Source organism: Eupeodes corollae, chromosome 3 (genome assembly GCF_945859685.1).
Source record: "Eupeodes corollae chromosome 3, idEupCoro1.1, whole genome shotgun sequence".
Lineage (NCBI taxonomy): Eukaryota > Metazoa > Arthropoda > Insecta > Diptera > Syrphidae > Eupeodes > Eupeodes corollae.
Window position 1 is genome coordinate 7,210,531 of NC_079149.1, and position 13,230 is coordinate 7,223,760.

The 13,230-nt window shown below is 33.7% G+C and overlaps 1 protein-coding gene and 1 non-coding gene across 2 annotated transcripts in view; one reads left to right on the forward strand and one right to left on the reverse strand.

Annotated features, from left to right (window-relative positions):
• LOC129952958 (protein N-terminal glutamine amidohydrolase) overlaps nt 1-13,230 on the forward strand; it is a 265,831-nt gene that overhangs the window by 90,315 nt on the left and 162,286 nt on the right. The gene's annotated exons all lie outside the window — the stretch shown is intronic.
• On the reverse strand, nt 8,717-8,789 carry Trnak-cuu (transfer RNA lysine (anticodon CUU)). The gene has a single exon. It is a non-coding gene; the product is annotated as a tRNA-Lys (tRNA).

A 13,230-nucleotide genomic window follows, 5' to 3' on the forward strand; every position in this document is an offset into this window, starting at 1 on the left:
GAAAAGGTATGAGGCGAGATTTAAATAAAAATAGTATTAGACGGACTTATCTAAGAAACACAAAATAAATGCTGGAGTGCCTCAGGGCTCTGTTCTGTTTCCAACACTTTTTCATTTTTATTAAAAATCGCCTCCCTGAAAATTCTAATTTATTCATCTACTTAGCTGACAATAGTACCCTTAGCTTTTCATATTCGGTTTTAGATACGTCTAAAGCTTGAGTATAATTCCCATCCTTGGGTTGGTTCTCCTGCAACTAACTTAAGTATTGAACAAAGAGCATTCAAATTGATTAGTGATGGTACAATCATTAAATCATTTACTTGAACACCTTCTTAAAGTTTTTTTTCTCACCTTTGGTTGTACTAGCAAGTAAAGAGATTTGTTCTTTAGCCGTACTACGCGAATGTGGAATATTTTGGCCTATTTTGTCTTTCCCAGTAATTGCATTTTTCAGCAATTCAAAATCACACCGACACACCTCCTTTCAAACCGTCTTTCCTATTCCTCAAAATGAGTTCTTCATTTCAGTGTTGATTCTCCAAAGATTTGTTTTGTTGGAAGGCTTGGAATGGTTCTTAACAAGAACTCAAAAACATACATTTAGCTCTTTCCTTGAGTCGGTACCGACGGCATTTAAGGATCATATAATTGTTAGTACCATTCCAGAGTATGATAGCATTTACGTCTTCTTTAAAATTATTTCATCCCTACAAATATATAAACAAAGTCCAGGTAAACCAAATAAAAGTTATCCTTAAGCGATATGCTGTCTACTGCCATTTTGACCATGGTTTCATTAACTTGGGGTTGAACGTTTCTCAAATTGGGCTTCAATTCAAACAACAAATTTTCAGTCCATTCCAAATGAATAATTTTTGTTTTGCCAACATTTTGAAAGTGCATTACTCCTTTTAACAAATTAAATCCACTTCCAGCTTCATGGAGAATGTGCACCAAGGTTAGCTTCCTGTAAGATACGAAAAATCGTCCGAGAACTGACATGTGAGTCAAAATCTTGCTGAAGATTTTTTTGATAAAATAATTAAATTAGCTTAAGTTTTTTTATTGTAGTTTCTTTATCACTTAATGTCTTTAATGTTCCAATTGAGTTTAAAACATTCTTTGTGCAGTGTTAAGCAGCACCTATAGCATATTTAAACAAACACTAAAAATTTGTTTGGAAATCAATCACAGGTTAAAGTTTTCAAAATATTAACAATTTTCTTAAACCAGAAAATTAACATTTTTTAAAACCAAATAAGTGTTTCTATTTTTTGGCCAAAACTGTTTGTATGCATTTTTATAGGGGTTAATATTTTGAAAATACAATTTCAATTTGCATTTAGTTAAACTTTTAATATTAATAATTATATGATAAATAGTCGTCGCTTGTTGGGGTTAACTTAAACGTTCGCCGCGTCGTCGTCGATGGATGATGATGGAGTTTGAGTGACCTATTTAGTGTTGACGAATATAAAGGTAAATGTCGTGTTAGGGTCGTGTGAGTCAATTGTGTTTAACCCATAGGTTAAGTTTTATGCTTACCTAGGCATTTTCATTCATACCATAAAAGTAGAACATAAACCAGGGATACAACATTTTTAGGGGGCTATTAAACGCTATGGTCACAATCTTAAAAATTTGTTGTGTTGTGTTTTTGTATAATATGTGACTTGTTTTTATTTGAAAAATTGATATCAATAAAGAACAAATAAAAACTACCCTACTCTGTTAGGGAGTAAGGTAGAAAGAAGATTGATTTGATGCTAACAAACTAAAGCAAAATTAATAATATGACAAAGTATGTGGATATAAATTGTGTTTTTTTCTTTTCTTATGAAAAAGCCCAATGAAATGGAAGTTATTGCAAACGTATATAAAACATTTTATTTCTTTCATTTCCTTGAACAATTTTGTCATTAATTTTATCCCAAACAATGACAAAAAAAAAGTCATTCATTTTGCAAAAGATAAGATGAAAGAGGACAAAAAGAAAAACGAGTGGTAGTTGTGATGAATTGAAAAGTGTTGCCATAGTTTGTTTTTGGAAATCAATTATTGCAAATAAGGAAGTGAAACGTAAGTTATCAGGACATTCAAACGAAATTCGAAGAGTACTCATCAAACTTAATATTAAAACATAAGTTAAACTTTGTATATTTGTATGATCTGGTACTTAAAGACAAAAAACAGAAATAAGATCTGTACCAAATTTTGAATAAGTTGATGCTTTCAAGTCTATAGCTCAAATTACACAAAAATGACAAACAAAAAACCTTCAGTGGCGTATACCCAATTTTTGTATTGATTTTCTTAACAGTTTCCTTCAGTTTTCTTCATATTTTTAAGCAAAATCAAACAATTGTTCTGACTTTATTCAATGAAATTTGTATAAGATAAAAATACTAGGTCGCCGTGGCATTATTCGAAAACTTTGTTTTGGAACAAATTTGGTCAGCATAAAAACTTTTAAAAGTATACAATTCTGTCATACATTATTTCAACAAAACTTTAACCGTTTAAGCCTTAGCGTGATATTTTAGAACATATAGCGTTTCTCAATAAATGGGCTATCAGATTGTTATTCTCTTATTGGATTTGTATCAATAACAGATTTCTTACAAATTAGGTAAAAGTGTCCTTCAAATTTATGTAATTTAACGAAAATGAGTAATTTGTGATTAGATTGTGAAAAAACAACATTGTTGCACGAAGCTGTCAAAAGATCTCTTAAATTCAAGTACAAGACTATGAATAATTCAGTAAAACTACGAATCTGCTTTTTTAAGTCACTCAGTTAACAAGATAAATTTTTGGTTTCTTATTTTCTTTTAACATTTTACTAAATCTTAACTTAAAAAAGGACTACTTTAACTTCTAATTAATTGCTATGATAGGACTTCTTAGCTGCAGACATTTGAAATTAAAGGGTTCATTCTCCAAAATTGTCACTTACTTACTTACTTACTTAAGGTGGCGCTACAGTCCTGTGTGAACTAGGGCCTCACCAAACAAATTTCTCCATCTAGTTCGGTCCCCAGCTAGATGTCTCCAGTTTCGCGCTCCAAGTTGGGTGAGGTCACCTTCCACTTGTGCGCGCCAGCAGATCCGCGGTCTTTCTCTACTGCGCTGTCCTGTGGGTGTGGATTCAAAGACTTTCCCGGCCGGAGCATTGGTTTCCATGCGCTCTACGTGACCCAGCCATCTTAGTCATTGGACTTTTACCCTTCTGGCTAAGTCTACGTCGCTGTACAGCCCGTTCAGCTCGTCGTTTCGTCTTCTCCTCCAATCCCCTTCTATGCATACGGGACCGTAGATCAAACGAAGAACTTTTCTCTCGAAGCGACCCAAGGTGCTTTCATCCGCTTTTATCATAGTCCATGCTTTTGCACTGTATAGCAGGACGGGGATGATAAGGGTCTTATATAGCAAGACTGTGGTCCCTCGAGAGAGGACTTTACCACTCAATTGCTTTCTTAGTCCAAAGAAACAGCCGTTAGCAAGTGTTGTTCTGCGTTTGATCTCAGCGCTGGTGTTGTTTTCTGCGTTTACAGAGGAGCCTAGGTAGACGAAGTCCTTGACTACCTCAAAGTTACATCTGTCGATTGTGACGTTTTGACCAAAACGTCGGTGTTGTATGTCCTTTCTAGACGACAGCATGTACTTTGTTTTGCCCTCATTAACCGTTAAACCCATTTTTGCCGCCTCTGCCTCAATACTCACAAAAGCCCCATTGAAACCACGCTGAGTTCTTCCGATTATGTCAATGTCATCAGCATTATGCTGGTAATTGAACAGACTTTTGAAAGATAGTGCCTCTAGTGTTGACGTGTGAGCTCTGCACTATTCTTTCAAGCACGATGTTAAAAAAATCAGATGACAGCGCATCACCTTGTTTAAAACCTTTTTTGCGATCGAAAGGTTCTGTTAAGTTGTTTCAAACCTGTATGGAGCAGCGTGAATTCTCCATTCTTGGGTTTTTCCCGGATCTGCCGTAATGTGAATATTTGATCAACTGTGGACTTTCCTGGTCTAAAACCATACTTATAAGGACCTATCAGATTGTTGACGATGGGCTTTAGACGTTCAGATATTACGGCAGAGAAGATTTTATAGGCAATGTTAAGTAGACCGATTCCTCTATAGTTGGTGCAGTTTAGAGGGTCTCCTTTTTTCATGATCGGGCAAACAGTACTGAGGTTCAATTCATCGGGCATGCTTTCTTCCGACCATATTTTACAGATAAGTTGGTGCATGCTCCTAACCAAATTATATCCAGGTGCTTTAAAGAGCACGGCATTCAAGCCATCCGCTCCAGAGGCTTTATTAGACTTCAGCTTAGATATGGCAATCTTTACTTCGTCTAAGTCGGGAGGACGGGTTTGTTGGCTTTCGTCGTCTATGTTGAATGGATCATCCTGCCTGACAGCGGAATTCAGTTCGTCGTCGCCGTTATACAGTCTGCAGGAGTGGTCCTTTCATATTCTCAGCATTGACTGCGGCTCCACTATGATGTTTCCACTTTCGTCTTTGCAGCCTTCGGTTCTAGGTTTATGTACCTGTGAATTTCGTTTCACCTGTTCATAAAGTTTCGAACTTCATTCCTGGTTTTAAACCTCTTAACATCTTCGACCGCACGCTTCTCATGCCCTCTCTTTTTCCTTCTGAGAAGTCAGCGTTCCTCTCGCCTCTTCTGCTCATAGAGCTCATGAGTAGCTCTCGACATTCCTCATCAAACCAAGGGTTCCTTGTTGGTGTCTGTTTGAAACCCAGGACATCAGAGGCGGCTTCCCTGATTGGATCTTGACAATGTTGCTACTGGTTTTCGATACATTGTGTTGGCAGCAGAGAACTTCGAGAGAGGTTACTTGTAACTTGGTCGGAAAAGGATTTGGCGATCTCTGGTGATTGTAGCCGTTCGATGTTGTACCTTCTCCCAGCACCTCCCTGTTTTGCCTTGGGTCTGGAAATCCGAAGTGCTACCTTGGCTACAACGAGGTAGTGGTCCGAGTTCGGACATCCATGATGCTGGAAGCGTGCCTGGCGTCGATCGCAATATGGTCAATCTGGTTGACGGTAGATTGATCTGGAGAAGTCCAAGTACCTTTGTGGATGTTAAGGTGTGGAAAACTCATACTGGCTACCATGACGTTTCGCTCCGCAGCAAAATCTATGAGCCTGAATCCGTTGTGAGAAGTGTTGTCGTGCAGGCTGTTCTTCCCAATTATTCCACCAAAGATGTCTTCCCTTAATAGCTTAGCATTAAATTGTCACTGACAGCTTGTTATTCAAAATTTGTCTCTTATATACATGGTTTTCCAATACGTGGTTTCACTTTGATATTACAAAAAAGACAGCACTTTTTTAAGACAATCAAATGAATTTTTATTCGGTTTTAAATAAAACAAGTCTAAGTATTTTAGACAGGATCCAAAAAAGAGCTTTGAAAATGATAGGCGATAGAACTATAACCGAAACAATTATGTCACTTGAACACCGCCGCAACGTTCATTCCTTTCATTCCTTTAGTTGTTCTACCGATATTTGTATAAACAGTGTGCTGTGGAATTAGCCAGTTGCATTCCCCGCCTCAAACAATTCAGCCGTAATATTCGTACTTCTAGAAAAACACATCAGTATAACCTTGAGCTCAATTTCGGACGTACAGTCAAGTATAGAGATTCTTTTTTTAACCGCACATCGAGAATGTGGAATGCTTTACCCAGCTCTGTTTTTTCCTATCATTTTGATATTTAAAACTTTAAGACCAATGTGCATGGGTATCTCCTCTTTCATCCTTCCCTATTTTCCTAAAGCTCGCACAGTGTCTAAACTTTAAACATGTTAAGGGTATTAATAAAACCTTGAGTGCACGTTTATTATAAAAAAAAATGTTAAATCCCAAAATAAAAGATGTAACTTCTTTAAGAAATTATTAAAGCTAGGTATTGAAATTCATTCACAGTAACAGTTGTACCAGCGTCATTGTCGGATAGGAAAATCCCAACAGCACTGCTAGCCTAAAATCCATCACACAAAACAGTGATACATTTAGGGCAGAAATACTTTTAAACAAGCATTTTTAGATTTAACAAGTTCCAAATGCCACAATTTTGTTTATTAACGTAGGCCCCAAGATAAAAGATTTAAAAAAAATCAAAATTATACTGATGAATTTCTAGGACCTCACCTTTAAAGCGTATATAAATATGGGATATTGGGTTTTTGTCAACACTATGTTAACGAGTGAATCAGTTGGTTTGGAAAGACGCACACGGTTTCGATTCCTAAAATAACGTTTGACCAATTTTAATATTGGTATCTAATAAAGACAAACGACGATCCAAAAGTGCGTTAGTTTTTGGAAAATTTGGCTTTAAAATGTTCAACAGTTTTGTAGCGAGTCTTAAGAACTTTAAAAGTTATATGAGCATGTATCGTTCTATTTTCAATGAGTGTCCAATGTCAACATATGACAAGTTCAAAAGCGACATCTGTCAAAATAAAAGACCATTCAAAATAAAACTAATTTGAAATCTGTCCAAATAAAAAGATATTCAAAACTAAACATTTTGTTGGAAAATCCTTTGTATAAAATAACGTTGTTTTTGAAAATGTGAGATTAAGAAAAATACTAATTGCTTTTAATAAGTCCTTCATGTCCTTTTGCTCAAACCAAAGTTTTCATTTTAGTCAGTAATATATTTTAATTCGAGAGAAAAGTGATTTAAGTTGGTAATGTCTTTGACCTCCCGCCTTTTATAGATTGACTGCCGTCTTTAAAAAAAAAGAAATTCATTTTATTTTTATGAGCATACTTAAAAAGAACAATTTTTAAATACTTTATATTGAACCTTTACAAAGTAAGCTTAAAGTTATTCCATGCGGGTGCGAGACCGGAATCCAAATTCCAGAAAAGTAAATCAATAAGAAGTTTATGGGTTTTATACTTTTCGACAACGAAAATCCTCAAAAAAAATACCTTTTGGACGGAGGACGAAATTTTAAATTTAATTTCATATTTTTTCTTCCCTAAACGATTTGGCTTAATATGTATTTCTACGTAACTATACTTTTATATATAGAAAAGTAATAAATGTGGCTTTTCCTTCGATGCGTAAAGTATCTAAACGAAGTGTCTTTCTAGCTTTCAAGTTATATACCTTCCAGATACCATGGCTGTAATAAAAAAGTTTTCAAATACGGCAGCTTTAATTTAGTTTTATTTTTACGATTTTCAACTGTTCGTTTCGGATTTATCGCCAAAGCACCAAATAACAACAAAAAAAATCCTAAAACCAAACCAATTGTGAATAAATATGCCACCGTTTTTTAAAAATTGTATTTTTACTGACAACAAGAGTCTGCTGTTGGTGAGAATGATGGTTGTGGTTCCTTGTCGATATTTATGTATATTTGAGATAAATAGAAGCTCTGTATTTGTGAATGACTTTGTTTTGGTAACATAAATCCTAATGGAAGGTTTTTAGAGAACGGGCAATACGTATCTTTTGTCCATTCGTTTTTGTATAAAAGCTCTCGTTGAAAATTGAATTCAAAAAATAAAAGAAAACGAAATACAATAAATAAACACAAAAACAACAAAACACAAAACTCTAGGGCTTTTGGGTGTTGTTTTTAATTAAATCCCCATTCAATTCCCGCTAAGGGTAAACGAGAGGAAAATATAAAGAATAATAAAATAAAAATAAAGATTAAAAAATAATAAAAAAAAGAAATAAACAAATTGAAATTCACGCACCTCTTATTCTTGTTGTTGTTGTTCGATATTGTATTGCACCTATTTTTTTCTTTTTTATTTCATTTCCATTTATTTTTGAGGTAAGGGATATGGCGGTCAATTTTGACTATCAAATAACATTAGCCCGGGTTGTGAGGGTAATTTGTTTGTATTATACGACTCTTTCCTAAATCGACGTAAATCGAATAAAGGTGTTTTAGGGGGTGTTTTGAATTTGTAAAAAATCGAACTTGAGATTTTTATTGGATTTAATATAAAATAATTGTGTATAAGGCTGGCCAGGAGACGAGACTTTTCCTAGTCTTGTCTCGGACTCGTCTAAATCGAAAATGTATATCAGTCTCGTTTAAGTGCGTCAGCCTCTATCTTGTATAACTTAGTCTCGTCTCGGTCTCGTCCATGAAATTTTAAAGTTAAAATCGTCTCGTCTCGTCTCCTGGAACCAAAATAGTCTCGTCTCCTTGTCAGCTCTAATGGTATTTAATTGCCTGCCAAGACCGATGTTTCAGTCCTAGCTGCTGAAACTATTTACCTCAAAAATGGTGGGCCCATGTCGTGTGAAAAAAGAACCTGCGATGTGACATATACCCTAAAAAAATTAACAAATTTGAAAAATAATATTTTGTCTAAGATAAAACTAGTTTAAAGGCAAAACCCTTTACTTAACTCTTAACTGTTGTGAATATATTAGAGTCGAAAAAATATTTTTTACCAACTTTAAGCAGTGTTTTTTAGTTTTTTTTTTAATTTTTGTTCAAAAAAACCTTTGAATTTGTATGGGCAGCAATGGAAAAACATCAATGCAATGTTCGTTTCGTCATAGACTAAATATGATGTGCAATGTTTTTAAGGCCCTTAAAATGATAAAGAGTCTCAAAAACAAAATTCCACTTTTACTCCAAATTAAGCCAAACATTTCAAGATTCTTGATTCGAATATCAAAAAGAAATTCGCCCAACGTGGGGCTCGAACCCACGACCCTGAGATTAAGAGTCTCATGCTCTACCGACTGAGCTAGCCGGGCATGTTAAATTAATTTAAAGTCAAATAAAACAGCATGGCGTTCTTTTTTTCTAACAATTTTTTTTATTCTAATAACATTTCAAAGAAAAATTATCTATTTTTAGATTGTTTATTGCTTACGTACATAAGTATTACAATATTATTAACAATAAAAGCTCTAAGAGGTAGGTAAGAAGATAGGTAAGTTATTTTAAGAGTTCTTTTTTTTCATTTGTGTCTACCTGAAAAAGTCTGTGCAAAAGTCGAAAATAGGAACAATATTGTTTATAAATCGCATGTGATTCAGCTAAGTTAATTTTATAATCAATTTGTGTGTGTTGTTTTATTTGTTGCAAAGTAAACCAGACCAGCTATTTTTTAAACAAAACAAATTATTAGAAAGTGAAGATTTATTAAATTAATATTAATTTCGTAATATTTTTAGAATGAATCAATGACAAGAATCCAATTATGTCTTGAGGGTAATTCCATCGCGAATGGATGGATAAAACAAATCCAAGACTTTATAAATGTGGTTTGATATTTTGTGATGAATTTTTAATTGAATTTGAAGACCTGTCAACCATAAAATTTGTAGTATATACAATACTGGTTTTTTGCTATATTGTAACAGTATTTAAAAGTAAATTATTAATGCCAGATTTTTTTAAATTAATTTCAAAATATGACATATTTACATTACTTTAAACTTTTGTAGAGAAAGGTAAAGAGCTTTGATACACAAAATATTTCGAAGGCTATAATCTCAAATGGATACCCACCGTCAGAAATTTTAGATTGGGTCGTGCTAGCGGTGGTATTCTATATGCGAAATAAAATTTAATATTGCTAACAAAAACATAAAATTCAAAAATATTGAAAACAAAATATTCATTGACAGTGTCGTCAAAAAACACTGTCAGAAAACATTATTTAATAACACCAATTTAGCTTAATTTTAGTAATTTTAAAGTTGAATTTTAAACTTTCCAAACAACGAAGAATGTTAAATTTTGAACAATTGCTTTTCAAAGGGAATCTGTTGATAAAATCACAAACTCAAATGACAACTTTTTGTTTAAGGATTTCGGGTATTTAAAAGTGATCTCACTGGCAGTCTTACATTCATTTCTACTCAGGGTTGTTCTGTAATTGACTACTTCTTAGCTAAAAGTGACTGGCTCGAAATTGTCAATGATTTCGAGGTGATTATTGCTACCTATTCATCGCATCTTCCTATATGTGTCTCTTGCTAATTTAGGACCCCTGAATGCGATTTCCGACAGCAAATTGAAAACGGATGCAAAAAGCTGGATTGATACAAAATCCGATATTTATAGAAGAAATCTACTTTAACACAGAATCAGTCCTTCAAGTCTGGTTTAAAACACAGTGAATGTCTCAAAGGATTTAATTTTTGACACCAATAAAATATCAGCTGTCATTAGTTCTCGTAATAGGGCAAATAACTATAAATCTTGTTGGTTTGACGAAGAATGTAGGAGAAGCGGAAAAAAATCTTTCGCGTTACTTTAAATCTTTAGAAAAAACAATAATTTGGCTCCCAAGTCAGTATATCTTCAAGCAAATAATTCGTACAGAAGATTGTGTAACCACAAAAAACAACAATATCTAAAAAAATAACATGGCGTTGAATCTCATACATTGCAATGTTTCTAGATCATTTTGGTAAAATGTACGCATTCCAGCTGGTCGAAATAATAAGTCAACGGTCTCTGCTATTGATGTGGACACAATGGCTACTTACTTACTTCAAAACACTTTTCACAGCAGACCGTGGTCAAATGAACATAAGTTTTAAAATTCTATAAAAAATTCACTTATATTGATGAGTAAGATTCCCAATTTTCAATGCTAGAGCTAATAGTGGCTTTAAAAAAAAAGAACGATAATAAGACTCCGAGTTTAGATCGCATACCGATCGAGTTCTACAAAAATGCCAGCTCACAATTTCTAAAACAAATTTTACTTTTATTTAAAAAGCTGTTTATGTATTTTATACATTTCTGTGATTTTAAAAAAGAGGTCCTAACCTACTGGCAAACTACAGGGAATCTCTTTTCTCAGCTCTCTGCGGAAAATTTTCACTCAATTACTGTACCTAAGGCTTTTTTCCTGGGTTCCGAGCAAATCTTTCTACAATATAACAAATTTTTACTCTAATGTGTGTTGCTAGACGTTTTATTGATAAAAAAAAAGAATCTATGCATTTTTGTAGATTTCAAAGACGCCTTTGACACTATAAACAGAAGATTACTACTTTTCAAACGTACAGACAACGGATTGTCTACAAAGTTCATAAGAATATATGAACAACTAATATCAAATAAAAGTGTAGTAGTAAAAATTAGTATGAAAATAAATTTAAATCTGAAACGGGAGTTTCATAGGGTTGCATTTTGAGTCACTTGATTTTTTGGCATTGAAGATCAAATTCAAAGTGGTGTTATTTTTGGAGATGTACTTATCAAGGTGCTTTTATATGCAGACGACCTTGTTATTCTAACTGATAATCCAGAGATTTTGCAGCTCTAGATTAACAAATTAAAGCAATATTTTCGATACTTGGGACCTTAAAATTAATATTTTAAAGTCAAAGATAATAGTTTTTAGTTCTCAAAACCGCAGTAACAGGACTAATCGCAACTAGCACCTTGACGGCTCATACATAGAAGTAGTGACTGATTACAAATACCTAAGATTTACTATAACTTACTTACTTGTTTAATTTGGCGCTAGAGTCCTGTGTGAACTAGGGCCTTACCCAACAAACTTCTCCATCTAGCTCGGTCCCTACCTAGATGTCTCCAGTTTCATCTTCCACTTGTGCGCGGCACCTGTGGATGTGGATTCGAAGACTTTCCGGGCCGGAGCATTGGTTTCCATGCGCTCTACGTGACCCAGCCATCTTAGTCGTTGGACTTTTACCCTTCTGGCTAAGTCTACGTCGCTGTACAGCTCGTCGTTCCATCTTCTCCTCCACTCTCCTTCGATGCATACGGGACCATAGATCACACGAAGAACTTTTCTCTCGAACCGACCCAAGGTGCTTTCATCCGCTTTTGTCATAGTCCATGCTTCTGCACCGTATAGCAGGACGGGTTTGATAACGGTCTTATATAGCAACACTTTGGTCCCTCGAGAGAGGACTTTACCACTCAATTGCTTTCTTAGTCCAAAGAAACAGCGGTAAGCAAGAGTTATTCTGCGTTTGATCTTAGTGCTACTGTTGTTTTCTGCGTTTACAGCGGAGCCTAGGTAGACGAAGTCCTTGACTACCTCAAAGTTACTATAACACATAACATAAATCTTGGAGCCCATTTTAAAGGCAAAGTGAAGGTAGCAAAAGCAGCTATCAATAATTGTATGTAGTCAAATTTCTTCAAAAGTATCTCTATAGACGCGTCGACTAAATTTAAAGTATTTGCGACAACTATCAAAAGTTCTCTCTTATATGCTAATGAAGTTTATAAATACAAGGAATTAGAAGTAATCGAATTAGTCCAACGGTACTTTTTCAAACGTATTTTCAGCAGCTTCTAATACACCAAATTACGCTTTTACATTTTACTTAAAAACCCTCAAAGCTAAGGCAGACGATATTGTTAAAGTCTGAGACCTAATAATAACATTCAGAAAAAGATTATTTTGATAGCTCTCCTTTTAAAAACTGGTTTGATTTTACATCAGAATATTACTATCGGTTGCCACTAAGTATTGATAATTTAGAAGCACTTAAAAACGAATTGTATGACCTTACTTCTATTAAATGAAGAAAGTGGATGGAAAACTCTCATTCAAGAATCGAACAACAATTTTAATCAAATTTGCGTACTATTTTTTGTAGATTTTATATTTTTATAAAAAAAGGACTGTTGGATTTTAATTAAGAAAATTGTAAATATCGAAAACAATATTTTCTGTGAAATAAAACAAGTTTGAAGACAATATTTTAAATTTTTAAACATTTTTGAGTCTTAAGTAAATTCTTACCAAGTTTGGATATCGTTTTTTTGTCAGGTTTATTTTTCTAATAAAATAAATTTTCCTCAAAATTTTACTGAGTAATGACAACAATATTTTTTAAAAAGAAAAAGAAGTTTAGGTAAAGCCGATATCTCAAAGTTTTAAAAAGATATTCGAGTCGAAAATCAATTTTTACCAAGTTTTATTAATTTTTTTGTTTAGGTTTTTATTTTTTGTAAAAAATCTGTCAATTCGATTTTTCTAAAAAAAAATTCGGAACTTTGAAAACAATATTTTTATAAGAAAAAATTAGTTGAAAGCCATAATCTCAAATATTTGAAAAGGTATTTGAGCCAAAATTCAATTTTTACCAATTTTGAGTATAGTTTTTCTCAGGTTTTTATTTTTGATAAAAAAAAAACTGTCAATTCGATTTTTCTTAGATTTACGAGATGTTTAAAACGTTATTTTTCGTT